The sequence below is a fragment of the Ornithorhynchus anatinus genome, chromosome 12 (genome assembly GCF_004115215.2).
Source record: "Ornithorhynchus anatinus isolate Pmale09 chromosome 12, mOrnAna1.pri.v4, whole genome shotgun sequence".
In the NCBI taxonomy this organism is placed as follows: domain Eukaryota; kingdom Metazoa; phylum Chordata; class Mammalia; order Monotremata; family Ornithorhynchidae; genus Ornithorhynchus; species Ornithorhynchus anatinus.
The window spans coordinates 25,410,006-25,428,263 of NC_041739.1; the positions used below are offsets into that span (position 1 = coordinate 25,410,006).

Here is an 18,258-nt window from a genome sequence, read left to right on the forward strand (position 1 = left end):
TCTGTAAAATGGGAGATTAAATGACTGCTCCCCCCTCTTATTTAGACTGCGAGTCCTTTGAGGGACAGGGACTATGTCCGACCTGTATATTGTATTTACCCTAGTGCTTAGTACAGTTTTTGGTCCATAGCGCTTAACAGATGCCACGATCATTAGTAGGAGTGGGGCTGCAGCCAGTGGGAATGGGAAAAGATATAATTAGCTCTCCCTCCAAATTATGTTGATTAGGGTCTCCGAGGGACAGATCTGGGTAAGGCGGAAAGGGGCAAGGTTAGTTTTCGTGAACTCGTAATGCGTGCTGCTGACCCAATCTCTCCCAGCCAATCCCAACCCGGTGGTATCTCCAGACACATGAGCAGCGAGATGGTGAGCGGTTGGCCATCCTTTCCATTGTACTGTGGAAGAATACATTGTATTTCCATTGTATTGTGGAAGAAAAACTTCACAGAGTCTGCATTGTGTTTAAAAAGGTATGTCAGAGACAGGTTTATTACTACTAGCTCTTCCAGCACTAATAGGGAGAGACGGTTGAGCGGCAGAGATTCCCCCTGCTAGTCAAGGCCAGTTCAACTTCAAGCATTACAGAGTTTCTTTATATACCGTTGGCGTAACATTCATAATGATCAGAAAAAAACAGTAGAAGAGAAATACTTTAGGATAGAAAGCAATAAATCCCTTGGGCGTTTTCTGTTCCTCCCCAGACCTGCTTTGTTCTAGGTGATTTAACACTACTGATAAGTAGGGCCAGAAGTCTTGATTAGTTCCTGGGGGGTAGCCTCATCATGTTTAGGATACGTCATAGCGACCTTGGCTCAGATCGAGCTTGGCTGCTCGACTTGAGCGAATCAAATAACCAAGCTATTCGAGTCTGTCACACTAGGCTTGGCTTAAGTAAACCAAGTCGTCAGGCACACCCAGGGTGGTCAAGCAGAACTAAGACTGAAACGACTCGAAGGGGAAAGGTCAGAGAAAAAAGGGGGGACAATTGCAGGGCCTTGGCCATTGTGCTTCCACACTATGCTCATAGAAGTATTTACATTCAGAACAAAATCATCTGGTTGAGAATGAATTTGACATTCTGACTATGTGTTATTGTTCTTTGATGTTGTTACGTAATAGTGTTCATCAAGGACCCTTTGGGTGCAACGTACAGTATTAAGTCCTTGTGAAAGTGCATCAGAAGCCCGAGATGGGTCCCTGCCCCCAAGGAGCTTACACTCTATCGGAAGAGGCAGATAGTCCATAGACTATAAGCTTGTCCTCTAGACTGTAAGCTCACTGTGGGCAGGGAACATGTCTACCAACTGTTCTATTGTACTCTCCCAAGGGCTTAGTACAGGGCACATGGCTGCTCAATAAATAACAGTGATCGATTAATTGATTTTACAGTGTCAAAATAGGGAAGGGCAACAAAGAAAACTGTCCAGAATCTCTCGGGCGTTGAATGATTTCAAGATATTTTTGTAAGAATATATATTGTATTTAACATCTGTATTGCCATGTGAGTTTTTGAACATTTTCTTGGCAGTTGACTGCATGGAATATTTTAAAGCTGTTTTTGCCTGGCTCTGCCTCATGTTACTACTATCCCATAGCCTAATTTCTGAGTATTTTGAGTATCTCTGGCATTTTGGAAGAGAAAAGGATTAAGAGGTTTTTGAGAACACCCAGCCACTCGAATGGGTAGTCACCGTTACAAGATCATGAATTCAAAAAATAACGATATATTTTAAACAAATTAAAGTGTGTCTTATAAGGATACACTGTATCCTGAGTAATACTTTTTAACATATGAAGTTTGTGGCTACAGTTTAAAATACTGTTTTATTATCATTATTATATTTGTTAAGCACATACTATATGCCAGGAACTGTACTAAGCGCTGAGGCAGATACAAGCAAATTGAGTTGGACACAGTCCTATTAACAGCCTAATTGGTAGGTAACACATTATAAATATTGACATTTAGCTTTTCCATCTATAGATATTTTCCATCTGTTTGAAAGCCTTTTTCAGCAAATTGAGTATAGATACTCTAATCATCTAAGTTTTGTGAAGCTTATCATTTGGGAAATATAACAGATTACAAATGATACCAATGATACTGATACTAGTGTACTAAAACAAGACATGTAGACTAATCAAATTATCACTTGAGGATGACACTCATCCTTCGTTTAATGAAAGATTTGACAAAAATCAAAGTAAAAGGAGAGTGAATAGCTGCCTAAAGAATATAATTATCCATAAATTTAAAGTTATGGAAAAAACAAAAATACAAACACACAAGATGAAGGTTAAATGTGCACTATTGCATAGTTGTGCCATTTTAAAATGAAGTTGAATGAATTTTTACATCATTGTTAGTCAAATATACTTACTGGGGGATGAGTAAATAATTGTGGTATCTGTTTAGCGTTTACTATGTATCAAGCACCTTTCTAAATACTGGAGTAGATTCAAGTTAATTAGATCAGACACAATGGCTGTCCCACTTGGGACTTCCAGTCTAAGAAATGGGGAGAACAGGCAAATAATCCTCATTTTACAGTTGAGGAAACTGAGGCAAAGAGGTGTTAATCGACTTGCCCAAGGACACAGCAGGCAAGTGGGGGAACCGGAATTAGAACCCAGATCCACTAGGCCACGCTGCTGGATTACAATAAAAGCAGAGTACCCAGTGTACTTTTTCATCATAAAAAGCAGGCTACTAATATTTTTGATTATGGAGTGTGTTCAAGATGGATGGTGTCTTTGAAACCCTATTCCTTATCTTGAAGATGAGCTCCCAGGAAATTATTCTGAGCCCAACTCAAGATTGGTAATGGAATCCCTGATCAGACACTGGTTTTGGGGTTTTTTTCATATTGAGGTTAGAAAGCATAGGGCACATCTTCTCAGTATGATATTGTGCTTAGATAAATGTCACATCTTTCAGCAGATAGGAAAGTTAAGGTTCATATTTTACCAACTAAAGGATTTCTCTGAAACTCATTGTATTTCAGGAAGCTTGTTATAAGTAATACCAATATAAAACCTGGAAACGATGATATTGTGCTGATTCAGTCAGTCTCATTAGTGCATAGACATCTTAGGTAAACAATATTTTGTTTGCTCAATTCCAAAGATGATCATTAAAAGCCAGGAATGTTTTGGTTTTTTTTAACTTCTGCTTTTCATTTTTTTCTGTTCAGCCTGGATCCCAATCCCATCCTAATAGAACCATAAATAACTCCCTAAACTGTTTTTACAGGCTTTATTATCAGGCCAGATATCCTCTTTGCACTGGCACTCATCTACAACTGGAGACTAAGATTATCACAGATCATTTCCTGTTATTCCTGTAGCAGTATCAAAATCTAATTGTTTACCAAGTAACAAACTGTCCAAGAAACTGATGCACATCCCGTTTTTAGTTCATTAAGCATCGTCGTTAAGAATTGCATGTTAAATAGTCGTCCAGATTAATATTGTGGGAGAGACAGAGAGACTGGAAAAGTGGCTGGTCATCTTGGTTAAATGTTGCTCTACTGCAGTTCTGAGTCAAAATGTGGTATTTTATGGCCCTTTATGACCAGAAAAGAGAAATGGGACCGTGCTCTATTTCTTTAGAGATGAACCAATTCTATTTTTGCAGGAAACATTCTAGAAGGAATGATGGATCAAATAAACTGCCTCTCTGGCTCAAATTTTCTTTCATTTTTTTTCAAGTACAAGGCTGCAAAGTAGTTCTTTAGTAACGCAGCGAACTGGGAGCCAAGAGACTTTGGAATTAATCCTAGACCACCGTCCTAGGTCTATATTGATTTACCATGTGACTAGTGGGAATCACTCAGCTAACTCCCTGACAGTTTCCCAGACTGGATACACCTAATTCTCAGGCTACCAAGAGAATTAGAGATCATAGATAGAGCACTATGGGTTTAATTGGTAACTCAGAATCCATGCTGGTGTGAGAAGCCTTTTCATAAAGAAATTTGGTTTTAACAAGGTTACTTTATGTGCAAAAATGTATATGGAATCTTTCCTCTGATGTGTGCCAGGCCCTGAACAGTCTTTAAAATGAACTCCTTCTCTCCTTCACTACTCCCAGGTCCCAAAGAGAAAGGGGTGGTACTAGAAATTGCTCTGTCTTTCCTAAAGTCTTCATGAGAGCCGTGTTCTTTCTGGGTTCATGCTTTTCCAATTTTCCAATTTCCTCCAAAGGTGGTTTCCTTGTTAAGCCTTCATTAACTGTACCCTTGGAAAATAGCCAGAAAGAGTTTACTTTTTTTTAAATGTAACTGGAAGGTTTACTTGTATTTAATTCTCATGGAATCAGAACACATTTTTCTGTGCCAAGTAGTAACTGTAGCCATGTATCTTATTAATCTGTGGGTCTGGCTATAAGTAGATGTATTTTTATGCCTACCTGTGGTTTATGATTGTTTTTCTCAATAACCTCAGCTAACTGGAAACCCACAAAGGCTTTGTGGTAACCCTAAAATCTCAATTTTCTTTCTTTCCCTCTACCAGCCAGTTTGCACCCCTCCCTTATTTTCGGTCTCTTTTTGTAGATACTTGGAGCCCGCCATCTTCATTAGCCTTTCTTGGCACCCTGCTCTCCATCTCTCCCTTCTTGGCCACACCAATCACTAATATTTGTTGACTGCCTCCTTTGAATTCTGGAAAAAGCTGAGTTTCCAATTATTATTGATCGGGCTCTTTTTTTTAAAAGGGTATTTGTTCAAACACTTACTACGTGCCAGGCACTGTACTGAGCGTTGGGAACGATACAAGCTAATCAGGTTGGTCACAGTCCATGTCCCACGTGGGGCTTATAGTCTTAATCCCCATTTTACAGATGAGGTAACTGAGGAACAAAGAAGTTAAGTGACTTGCCCAAGTTCACACAACGGGCAAGTGGCGGAACCGTGATTAAAACTCATAACCTCTGGTTCCCATGCTGTTTCTTTGAAGAGAAAGCTACACAGATTTGTTCTGGAATGTCAGCAGCCTTTGGAGCTGTGAGTAAAGGCGCCTCACCTCTGGATTACCAAAACAGCAGCCGTGGCGTAGTGGATAGAGCGTGGGCCTGGGAGTCAGAAGGACCTGGGTTCTAATTTGGGCTCCTCCACTTGTCCGCTGTGTGACCCTGGGTAAGTCACTTAAGATCATTGTGCCTCAGTAGCCTCATCTGTAAAATGGGGATTAAGACTGTGAGCCCCATGTGGGACATGGACTGTGTCTAACCTGACTAACTTTATCTACCCCAGCGCTTAGTACAGTGCCTGGTACGTAGTAAGCACTTAGCAAATACCATTTTTTTTTAAAGTCATCTTCTGTCCTCAGGTTATGGAGAAGTGTGTACTCTTCTTGAATGTAGAGAATCTCTCTTAGGTAAAATGCTTTGGCCTTCAGAGAAAAGTGTAATTTTCCTTCCAGCTCTGATCCTGGGAAACCGGTTAAAGCAGCACTTGTGCGGGAAGGGAGGCAGTGAATTGTTCACCACCAAAAATGTAAGGTCCAGGTACTGGGCACCCTTCAAGCCACATCCTTTTGCAGATTGAAAATGACAGTTTATCAGCCTCCATCATCAAAAAACCTCTTAAGAGCCAGAGTTGAGCCCAGGTTAGGATAGGTGTTTGGTTTTTTTAGATAATTGGGTTGCCTGACTGAGACTGAACCCCTAAAAGTTAACTTTTGACAAGTCGTTACGTGGGCACACTGTATATCTTCCTGTAGAGAACCCGTGGCTTGAATCACTGGGAAGTAAGGATAATTTGTGGGTGGCAGAAAGACATAAATGATCTTTGCACATGTTCCAGCTGAAGTAGAAACCAAGTGATTTTAATATTGTTACTCCGAGTTCACCCTACTCTAGTCCTGATCAGGAGGTTCACTTGGTGCTCTCAATCCTACTTCTGTAATCCTGCGGGATCAACACCTGTCTCCAGTGACTAACTTGAAGCCGGGGACAATTGAACAGCTGCTTTGAATTTAATGGCCCGATTTTCTTTTTTTTCCTTCAGAATCTCGCCCCCCAGGGTTTTTGCTGCTATACTATTCCGGCACCTGGTACCCCCTGATGTTCTGGATTCTAGTGTGGGAAAGTCCACATCCAGAGGTCCCCTGACCTTTATTCTTTTCTAAGGAATCTACTGAAATTCTTTGCAGAGAGCATCACTGCCCTTTCTAGCAACCTGCTATGCTTGGGAAACTTTAATCCCCACCGATGGCTCGGTGCCCTTTCGTAACATTCAGGAAATCTCTGTATTTGCCTGCAGCGCACCACTCTTCTCCCCCAGTACTTAATTTATACCGGAGTGATGCTGAGGTCTCCTCTCAGGATCGCACCTGGAGAGTTTCCAGTACTCTCCCAGTCTCGGCTAGGAGAGGGAGGGTCAAGCAGAGGCATATCCATTCCATTCCTAGGTTGGCCAGTGTCTAGCAAGTGGAAGGCAATCTGCCTCAAGGGAAAACTCCCCTGTGCCGGGCAGCAGTGGCATGGGAGAGAGTCGAGTGCGGAGACTCAAGTTTACTGCGCGGAAGGAGGCGATGGTAAACCATTTCTGTACTTTTACGAAGAAAACTCTGCGGATACACTACCAGAAAGTTTGCAGATGGAGGCGGAACATCCTGGGAGAGATGTGTCCACGGAGTCGCTACGGGTCGGAGTCGAGGCAGGGTGCTGAGATGATGGAGACTGATGCCTCTTCCGGTGTCCCCTGACTGAAACGGCCTTGGGGGTGTTTGTGTGGGAGTGGGATGGGGATTGAAGAACAGGAGTTCCACTATGCTACTTCTGTCCGTTGTGCCAGGGCTCCAAACCTTCTTACTCTGGCCTCTTTGCTCCCTGGAGTAGCGCCTGGCCATCCAGCCCCCACCGTTACCACTTATCCAGAAAAAAAGTAGAGGCTTTCCCTCAGAAAATGCCAAGGCTCTGCCAGAAGGTTTGAAGCTTTCAGGTCGGAGGCCCCGCTCCCAGCCTTATGTATCGTTTTGCTTTTTTTTTCTCGTTTGCCTCTGCCTATGCCTACAGCCCAGATCCCTAACATCAGGACCCAGAATGCCCTTAGAACTTGATGAAGTCAGGGGCACTACGGCCTTTGAAGACCGTTAGTAGAACTCAGGAGAGGCACTACAGCCTCCATCGTCTTGTTCTTTGCACTTGAGGTGAAACAGAAGTGCACCAGGCAGGTGTAGAAGCATTAATGTTTTGCCTAGATTTTCATCAATTTTTGTAGCTGTATGTTGTGCTTGTTTTGCCTCAGCCCAGTTCCCCTTAAATATCCACCGTATTCAATCAGTCAGTGGTGTTTATTGAGTGAACGGAGCATTACACTAGGCACTTGGAAGAGGACAATGTAGAAGAGTTGGTAGACACCTCATTCATTCATTGTCGTATTTATCACTGTATTAAACACTGGGGAAAGTACAACGTAACAGTAGACACATTCTCTGCCCACAGCACACTCTAAAGACAAGCTCACGTTCAGTCAATCGATGGCATTTATTGAGTGCTTACTGTATGCAGAGCACTGTACTGAGCACTTGGGAGAGTACAATATAACACTATTGGAAGACACATTCCCTGCCCACAAGGAACTTACAGCCTGCATTTACCCCATGTGTGCTGCCAGGTACGTTCAGCATGAAACAGAGGCAGTATCTCCCTTGGCAATGTCAGTGTGTTACGGATGATTTTGTCACGCGGGTTGTTCTTGTGGACTTTCATATTTTTCCGGAACTTTTTGGCCTGGATCCCATTGGAGAATATGGAATTGCTCTGCACGCTACACACTTGCAATGAACTTCACTAAAATATTGTTCAAGGGTTTTTAAAGTAATTTGAATGATAACATCTCATTTAACTAAATGAGGAGTTATATGGTTTTGCAGGAGGCTGCTAAAGTAGAAACTTGTGCTGACAGTGGAGAGATTTTTCAGCTTTAGTGACAAGTTTGTCCATGGTAGAGTGAACAACAACCTTCTCGTTGTCAGGAGTGGGCCTTGGTATTTCAATGAACATCTCTTCACACTTTTGAACACTTCTCTCCGTTGGGGTCTTCTTTAAAGATTTTTAGAATTTGACCTGCTTTCTTTGAAATGGATGCGAGACGTCTTAGTCCCAAAATAGTAGCAGGGGGTGGACGGATCATAATTTCTTCATCTGTTTTGGCATCTTGCAGTTGTGCATTGTGTTGTCACAGTGTCAATAATGGGCTATATGTGCCATGTGGTGGCCGTAACCTGGATATGATACCAAGACCATAGAGGTTGTTTCAGTTCTGTCTCTTGTGGGGTGGCTGTTTATGTGTTCATTCATTCATTCAATAGTATTTAGTGAGCGCTCACTATGTGCTAAGCGCTTGGAATGTACAAATCGGCAACAGATGGAGACAGTCCCTGCCCTTTGACGGGCTTACAGTCTAATCGGGGGAGACGGGCAGACAAGAACAATGGCAATAAATAGAGTCAAGGGGAAGAACATCTCATAAAAGCAATGGCAAATAAATAGAATCAGGGTGATGTATATCTCATTAAACAAAATAAATAGGGTGATAAAGATATATACAGTTGATATATATATATGTGTCTACCAACTCTGTTATATTGTACTCTCCCAAGTGCTTAGTGCAGTGTTCACACAGTAAGCACTCAATAAATACAATCGATTTATGTGTTAAAGGGCTGCGGCTCATATTGCTGCATGGAGATTCAAAGACCCGTTCTCCCTCTTATTTAGACTGTGAGTGCCACATAGGACAGGCACCTTGTCCGACCTGATTAGCAAGTATCTTCTCCAGTGCTTGACAAAGTAAGCGCTTAACAGATACCATGATAATAATGGAGACAGGAACCCTGTTAAGTGAAGAATTATTTTCTGAAAGGGAGCATGCTTGAGAGGTCTCAATGTCAGGGTGCCTGGTCTTCTGGTCTTGAAGCAGTGTGGCTTAGTGGAAAGAGCACAGACTTGGGAGCCAGAGGTTGTGGGTTCTAATCCCAGCTCCGCTATTTGTCAGCTGTGTGACTTTGGGCAAGTCATTTAGCATCTCTGTGCCTGTTACCTCATCTGTAAAATGGGGATTAAGACTGTGAGCCCCGCGTGGGACAACCTGAATACCTTGTATCTACCCTAACGCTTAGAACAGCGCTTGGCACATAGTAAGTGCTTAACAAATACCGTTATTATTAGTATGGATCACTCCAGGATTCTTCAGCCATTCCAGAGGCTTAGATAGATCTGGAATTCTTAGAAAAACCTCCTGAAATAATTTACAATTCCATAATTGGCACTGAAGTGGCTGATGGCAAAATAGTTATTTACTTGACAAATGGCATTGTCGTACTGTAGCGTGTTAGTGACTAGCGTAGGTATGAAGGTGAGTCTTTGATGGGTCTGAATTTTGTGCTAAGTTTGATCTTTCTGAATGTATTTTGTGCTGGGAGAAAGAGACTTCTGGAACTGAAGTCTATATACCATAAAATAATGATTCTACTCCTGGGCTGTGGACTTACATTATTAGCTATTTAACCAGTAGGTCAACACAAGTGGGGAAAAATGAAGTGACACAGAGGAGCCAAAGTCAAAATCCCAGATTGCAATTTCCTTAGTTTGGGCATTGCATGGCCTAGTAGAAAGAGCACGAGCCTGGGAGGCAGAGGGCCTGAGGATGATTACATGTTACTGAATAATAACTGTGTCTCTCTCTCTCTGTTTAGCCAAACTCTCAGGCAATGCAGCCTAGAACTTGGGTTTTACAGGCCCATGCAGGGCTCTACTCCAGATTCAAAATTCCCTCACGGGGAAGGAAGCGAGGCGCTGCTCCGATTTTCTTCCTGTGATGGTCAAAACGGCAGAGGTGGCTGTTCTCTGAAACTGGAGACACTGCTATCGGGGTCAGAGAAATAACCGTGGTACTTATTTAGCACTTACTGTGTGCCAAATACTGTATTAAGTGCGGGGGTAGATACAAGATAATCAGGTCAGACACAGTCCCTGTCCCACATACAGATCACAGTCTAACCGGGAGGAGAACAGATATCGAGTCTTCCTTTTATAGATGAAGAAACTGAGGCCCAGAGAAGTTAAGTGACTTGCCCAACTTCACACAGCAAGCAAGTGGCAGAACGCAAATCAAAACCCAGGTTTCAGACACGCAGAGACCCATGCTCTTTCCACAAGGCCATCCTGCTTCAGGATCACAAAGAGGTTTGAGGGGCTTATCAGTGGGTTTTGACCAGGAGACTGTAGTGCCAACAGACCTTGCCAACAGACCTTGAAGTGATCTTGCCAAGTCAGACCAGCACAAAGTTGAACCCAGTTGGGCTTGAGCCAAGTCCAGACCCAGTTTCCCATCATCTCTTTCTCCTCTTCCTCTTCTTTCTTCCTTTTGGATGATGGAATAATAATACTAATGTTGGTACTTGTTAAGCGCTTACTATGTGCCACGTACTGTTCTAAGCGCCGGGGTAGATACGAGGGAATCAGGTTGTCCCACGTGGGGCTCACAGTTTTTAATCCCCATTTGACAGAGGAGGTGACTGAGGTGCCGAGAAGTTAAGCGACCTGCCCAAAGTCACACAGCTGCCAGGTGGCAGAGCCAGGATTAGAACCCATGGCCTCTGACTCTTAAGCCCTTGCTTTTTCCACTGAGCCATGCTGCTTCTCTAGGGAGGATGCAGCGAGACAGCAGGAGGCTGTCTAACTGAGACCAAGGGGAAGCTAAAATGGAATTGAGACCAGCAGATGCCGAGCTTGGTGATAGCCCCCTTTTAATTGCCAGGAGCCCCTGAAACAAACACATGGATACAGTGATTCTTCCCAAGTGAAACCCAACTTGTAGCTTGTCCCTGGCTCTTTCTCTGTTTAGCCAAATCCTTGGGCAATAAAGCCTCAAACTTGGGTTTTACAAACCCACGCAGGGCTTCACTCCAGATTCAAAATCCCCTCACGGGGAAGGAAGCTAGGTGCTGCCCTGATTTTCTCCTTGTGCCAGTCAACGTGGCTGAGGTGGCTGTTCTCTAATAATAATAATAATAATAATGATGATGTTGGTATTTGTTAAGCGCTTACTATGTGCCGAGCAATGTTCTAAGCGCTGGGGTAGACACAGGGGAATCAGGTTGTCCCAGGTGGGGCTCACAGTCTTCATCCCCATTTTACAGATGAGGTAACTGAGGCACCGCGAAGTTAAGTCATTTGCCCAAAGTCACACAGCCGACAAGTGACTGAGCCGGGATTCGAACCCATGACCTCTGACTCCAAAGCCCGTGCTCCTTCCACTGAGCCACGCTGCTTCTAAACTCTAAAACTGGAGACCCTGCTACCAGGGTCAGAGGGAATCAACGGGGAATGTTTAGTTACCTCAGCCAAACACCAGTCTGAGAAAAAACTACCATAATGTGTTTTATGAGCATCCCCTCTTCCTTTGGTATTCCTTCAGGTTCTAAGCATAAAAGGTTGTGTTGATAACATCCCTTGGCCCTCTGAGAGCATAAGTTCATGCAAGTAAGGCCCATATGGATGAATGTAATTACGAGGAGCAGCCTAGTGTATTGAGTATTATTTCATCTGAAACTGCTGGGTATTCTTCTAGTGCCACATTTGGTTTTGTAGGACCAGATGTGGTTTTTAAAATGTAAGCCCAGCCCAGTTTCCAGTTCCTCAGACTTCGTCTCTCACCCCCTCCACACATCAGCTTTGGACACGCAAGCCGATACCCCCTTGGCATCGAGGATCCCTAGTAAGAGCAGTTGCTTGACATCTAAATTACCCATCCGTGTTTTTGCAGGCACTTCTGAAGCCAAGATGTCAGTTTACGAATGTCTCAGGGCAGGCCGTCTCGTTTTCTCTGAATCAGTTGCCTTGTCACTTCCTGCCTTGACGCTTTTAGGTTTTTATGGGAAGGCTGAGAGTCGCAAATGTTGCCAAAGTCAGAGCGTCAGCAGATTTTACTTGGAGGCAATGGGTTGGGGCCTCCAGGTTCCCCTGACCCACCCTAGAATGAGAAAGCAGTCGGTCATAGCTCCCAAAGCGCGGAGCTCAGCACTTCGCTTTCCTACTCGTTAAGGTACGTTCTTAGAGGTCTGATAAGGTGGCTTCAGGTGAAAGGTATGCGTTAATGCGTCAGCTTAAGTGTCCCGAAGCTGATGAAGCGTAGAGGAAGATGAGCTGTTCCCTGTGAAAACAGAAAGGCTGTAGCAATTGTGATGAACAACGAGAAGCCTAGTGGATAGAGCATAGGCCTGGGAATCGGAAGGACCTGGGTTCTAATCCCAGCTCTGCCACTTGACTTCTCTGTGCCTCAGTTAGCTCATCTGTAAAATGGGGGTTAAGAATGTGAGCCCCATTTGGGAAAGGGACTGTGTCCAACCTGATTAGCTTGTATCTACCCCCAGCACATAGTACGGTGCCTGGCACATAGCAAGCATTTCACAGATACTATATATACAAACACAGAGGATAGGATACTAACTCTCACATTGCCAGTCTGGGGCCTTACCTAGGAGGCTCGCTGAAACTGCATTGTCAATGCTGGGCATCCATTTTACCAAAGGCAAAGGTTACCGGTGATGTGAGATATATTTGTATTTTATTTATATTCCTGTCTCTTTCCCCTTCTAGACTGTAAGGACATTATAGACAGAGTAAGTGACTGCTAATTCAGTCGTATTCGCCCAAGTGCATAGCATAGTGCTCTGCACATAGTGAGTGCTCAGTAAATACCACTGTATTGATGTGAGAAGAATTGTGTCTTCATGCTTGGCCAAGATGGGATGCCAAAACAGATGAAGAAATTATGGTCCTCCACCACCAGCTAATATTTTTGGGACTAAGAAGTCTTGCATCCATTTTAAAGAAAGGTGAAATTATTATTAAAATAATTAAAGAAGACCTCCGAGATGGGTTATAAAAGTAAAAGTCACAGGCCCAGCCTTAGAAGAGTTTAAAATCTGATGGTGGAGATGGTCAAGGATAGCAAATATACATTGGGAATGGAAAGGATAATATAGCTATATCTGGTAAAAGCAACCAAAAAAATTGATAAGTGAAATATGCTGATATATTTATGCATCTATCAAGGTGGCTAATCGATTGAACAGAGCGGGGAGAGGGTTAATACATCCTAGAGGAGGTGTATATTTAGGAGGGCCTCGAAGGTGGGGTAGGATGCAGTGGGGAAGATGAAAGTAGTGGTCATAGGAGAATCAAGAGTGAGATAGGACTCATAGGTTATCTTAGTAGGAGCAAAGATTAGAAACCAAGATGTAGAGAAAGAAGAAAGTGCAAAGGTGAGGAGTTAGCTGGCATAGGGCCTGAGTTTAAGGTGCTGGTGGGTCACCATATTGAGGTTTCCTAGAGGCAGGAAGAAATGTGACGCTGAATGAGGTGTGGGATCAAGATATAGAATATGTGAGGTCACCAAAGAAAGCTATGAGTAATTGAAGAAATTAATATCTAAGACAATTAAGCAGCCTGAAGTGTGGAAGAGTAACTACTGATAATAGTAGACATGGTTTCCCGAAGACATAGTACTCAAGCTTTGTTGATTTTTGTGCGAAAGAAGAACGAAAGGGGAACATTTTTCTGGATTTCTCAACTGTGCCCTAGTCAAATATAAAAATGTAAGCCATTCACTTCCCACACCACTGTTAGTTTACTTGTGTTTTGGGGTTGGGAATTGGGGAGGGAGTATGTAAGATGGTGACATTTGCCCAACTACATGACCCCTCCACATTTCTGGCTAGACAAGCTGATTGCTTGTCTGAAGAAAAAATCATCTAATAAAATATTCTCCAGGTATATTGCTGAAGGTCCTTATTTGGGAAAGAACCTTCACAACAGAGTCATGTCCATTTTATGTTTCTGTGATTTTGATTAGGTTATTAAGACTAGCTACAAATCAGCATAATGACTTAATTCAGTTTAAACTAGACCCTGTGGAGGACCATGAAGCAATTTTTTTCTCTTAACGTTCATGGAGAGGTTCACATATCCAAAAAAAAGTCATACGGGTGTTCCAATTAATAGCTTTTATCTTTTAGATTCATCTTAAATGTCTCCAAATTTTGTACTTGACTGTCACTAAACGTGTGTTAAAAGCAGTGCAAAATATGGTAACTTGAAATTACAAATAGAGACAAATAGAATTTTAAAATATATTAAAGGAATAATGGTACTATTGAAGGAAAATTCACCCCCATGAAATGCAAAGCGTAAAAGTTATTTTTATTATTTACTTGGTTATCTGGAGGAATAAAGGGCTGATGCCCTCCCAAAATGTTGTTCAAAAGAACAATAGAAAAAGGGGAATTCCTGGAGACATTGTCCAAATCAAGTATTTTGGTTTAGTAGTGGGTCAGCACTTTACTGATTCACTTTTTTTTCCATTTTCTATTTATGTAAACCAGAAAAACAAAACATAAATATGAAAATTATCATGTGCTCCCATTTGCTCAGAGTTAAGTGTTTTACAAATATTATTCTTCGATTTCAAGTATCTGGAAATATATTTATGTGATGTCACATTGTTAATATTTGGTATCCATTCAAATTTATGGAAACCAAACTTGTAATAAGGTTTATGTGGGATGGAGGACAAACTAGTGGCAGAGAGAGATACTCTGCTAGCAGGCAGTCATTGAATTCCATCTCATCTCTCATTTTCTCTACGTGTTCTGGGTGTCCAAGGCATTGATAAACCCGCAGATTGTCTTGTGCAACATTTCCTGCAAAACAAAAATCCAGGAATTTGGCTATTTAGGCAGAGTCAAAAACCTCCACTAGGCAATAAATCAAGCAGTGGTATTTACTGAGTGCTTACTGCATTCAGAGCACTGTAGTAAATCCTTGGGAAAGTGCAACATAGAAGGGCTGTTAGACATGATGATGATAGTAATAATAATAGCACTTGTTGAGGGCTTATTGTGTGCCAAGCACTGTGCTAAGTGCTGGGGTTCGTGCAAGATGATACAATCCTTGTCCCACATGGGGCTTACGGTCCAAGTAGAAGGATTAACAAGTATTAAATCCCCATTTTACAAATAAGGATACTGAAGCACCAAGAGGTTAAGTGATTTGCCTGGGGTCACACAGCAGGCAATTGAGAGGGTGGGTGGCCTCGTGGAAAGAGCAAAGACCTGAGTGTCGGGGGACCTGGTTTCTAATACCGGCTCCACCGCTTATCTGCTGTGTGGCCCTGAGCAATTCACTTCACTTGTCTGTGACTCGGTTACCTCATCCGTAAAATGGGGATCCATCAATCGTGGTATTTATTGAATGCTTACTGCGTGCAGAGCACTGTACTAAGCACTTGGGAGAATACAGTATAATAGAGTTGGTAGAAGGATTCCCTGCCCACAAGGAGTTTACAGTCTAGAGGCGGACGCAGACAATAATTTAAATAAATTATGACTTATGTATAGAAGTGCTGTGGGGTTAAGGGAGGAGAGAATAAAGTGTGCAGATCCAAGTAAAAGGATGATGCAGAAAGGGAGTGAGAGAAGAAGAAATAAGGGCTTATTGAGCCCCATGTGGGGTAGGGATTTGTTCTGACCTGATTATCTTGAATCTACCCCAGTGCTCAGTACAGTGCCTGGCACCTAGTAAGCACTTAATAAGTACCGGGTCCTCTAACTCCCAGGCCCGTGCTCTTTCCGCTATGTCACACTGCTTCTCAGGCCACTAGGAAAATGCCCAAATTCCTTCTGGTATAGCCCAACCCCACTGCTGAGTTTGTAATTTTAAAATCAGTAATGGCAATTGAGAAGAAGTAATGGTGTTTATTGAGTCCTTGGTTTGTGTCAGGCACCCAGGTAAATACTAAACAATTAAGTTTCACACATGGAGCTCACAATCTAATGTGAGAATTCAAAGTTCAGAAGATATTCTAAGTCACTGCCTAGAGACTTAACCATGCAACCTCCTCGTGAATGGGAGACTGGCGGCAAAAGCCGTAGGGGAAGCAGCATGGCTCAGTGGAAGGAGCCTGGGCTTCGGAGTCAGAGGTCATGGGTTCGACTCCCGGCCCTGCCGCTTGTCAGCTGTGTGACTGTGGGCAAGTCACTTCACTTCTCTGTGCCTCAGGTCCCTCATCTGTAAAATGGGGATTAACTGTGAGCCTCACGTGGGACAACCTGATTACCCTGCATCTCCCCCAGCACTTAGAACAGTGTTCTGCACATAGTAAGCGCTTAACAAATACCAATATTATTATTATTATTATTGAGCTACCTAGATTCTACAGGTTCTGTGCATCCCACAGATGTCCAAGGAGAGCAGGATTTAGAGAGACCCTCGGAAAGAGCCCCTCAAAGCCAGTATTTTGTGGTATTCTTCATTGGTGATGTCTGCAAAAATTAGTGATAGAATGTTAGAAGTTTAGCATGGACACCAGAGAAAGTAGAATCATAATTGATACGTGCCCATCCTAACTATACTCCGGAATTACTCAGAGAGGATTCAATTTTCTGGGAGTTGACTTAAAACACAGTGCTTAAAAATAACGAAATGGGAGTCGTGTTCAAAATTTAATGAGTGTAACTTTACTATGGGCCCAAATATCCATTCATTCTTATGTCTGTGGTAAATTATATGAAAGAAAAGGGAAAGCTGTGAATGATTTTCTTTCACTGAGGAATAATTCTAAATTTTGATATTTATTTAGATTCTCTTTTTATTTTATGATTACTTCTCTGAAGACCACAATGAATTAGTTCCAATCTTTACATACTCAGAGCAGTAAATTGAATTTAAATCGTGTGCCCTCACCTGTATGCTTGCATTAAGAGCTCCAACATTTTGAAAAGTATTTCTGGGGTGTTGTCCCCGAATCTGGTTGAAACTGGGGAAATTTGGCTCAGTTTTGAGTTATTGAATCTGGGATAAACCCAAGAGAAAATGGCAGGGTATCAGATGTCTTATTTGGTCTAACAAGTTTGGACCAGATACATTGAGTGCTGTTAAGCGCTAATGATTTCTTCTAGATCAGAAAGCAAATCTTCCGAATCCTGTGGGGTTATTTTATTTTTTTTTGAGTATTTGGTGGTAGTGGTGAGGAGGTGGTTGTTACGGGGGGGTGGGGGGAGAGAGGAGAGAGAGACAGACAGATGGAGAGAAAGAACACGCACACAAGCAACTCCTGACAGTTTTATGTTCAGGGCCGTTAAATTAAATCCTCTGCTTTACACTGTAAGGCTTTCTTTGCCGAGTGTGAATTGACAGGTATTGATGATGTGTCTCCTGCTCCAATTCGAAATGCCTCGTGACAAATTACAACGGTGACAAGTCAAGGTTATCCACATGCCACCCAGCGACTCTGTGGACTCCAGAATGCAGCAGCCATTATGCTGTCTTTGGTGAGCACGTGTAGTTTAACAGGAATACACTTGATCTCTTCACCTCCACGGAGTAGATTAAGTGCTTCAGTAAATATAGCATTAAAATACTTCATTGTTCAAGGCCATTAATATACCCTTTGGGTTCACAGGGGATCTGAGGGCTTTCAGCCACCCAAGAAGTGAAATACGTATGGTGGAAAGTAGCCGACGTTGTTTATATTTTCACCTGCTTGTTGCTAAATGTAAGAAAGTTGATTGTTGAAAATACATTTCTCCCCTCTTGATTTGAATGAAACTTAGAGAAAAGAAAATGGCAACAAAATCTCTCCCACCTCCTCCGTGACCTGCACTTGCCTTAGATGAGCTGTTGTCACTTTTCATACTCTCTGGTGACTGAGACTGTTAATCCCTTTTCCTATGGCATTAGCTAGACTCTGGATTTCACCATTTGTCCACCCATAGCCAGACTTCTTTGAGTTTCCATTTTTGTATTAGAGGTGCTAAATCGGGTGGTTTTTCAGTGGAAAAGTGGAATGCTATTGAATGTTAATGTCAGCAGGCCCATGAGTGAAGTGTTATGGTAGCTATTAGCCGTGTAGTTTTATTTCTGAATCTTTCATACTGTAAATTGCTAGTTATAGTTCTGTGTTTCTCGATCTGAGGGGATTAGGTAATTCTGACTGTCGATCTCTCAATTCTTTTTGGCTTTCCTGTCCCCACCAGTACCATCTGCTTTAGAAAATCCTCTTTTGCTTATTCTTTTTAGATGATAATTAGTACATTCAAGCTCAAGGCCCTTCGTAATCTACCTTACTGATGCAGCGTGGATGTTTGTTGGGTATCAGGAATTCCTACGTATGCCCTTCTTCCTCTAAGGTTCCTTAAATCAGCATGTTCCAGCCACCTCCCCAATTCCTTCCTGCTTCTGTCTCT

The 18,258-nt window shown here is 42.6% G+C and overlaps 1 non-coding gene across 1 annotated transcript; it reads left to right on the forward strand.

Moving 5' to 3' along the window:
• The first annotated feature begins 6,318 nt into the window (after window positions 1–6,318).
• On the forward strand, window positions 6,319–6,456 carry LOC114815856. The gene has a single exon (XR_003763657.1). It is a non-coding gene; the product is annotated as a small nucleolar RNA SNORA7 (small nucleolar RNA).
• The last annotated feature ends 11,802 nt before the right edge of the window (window positions 6,457–18,258 follow it).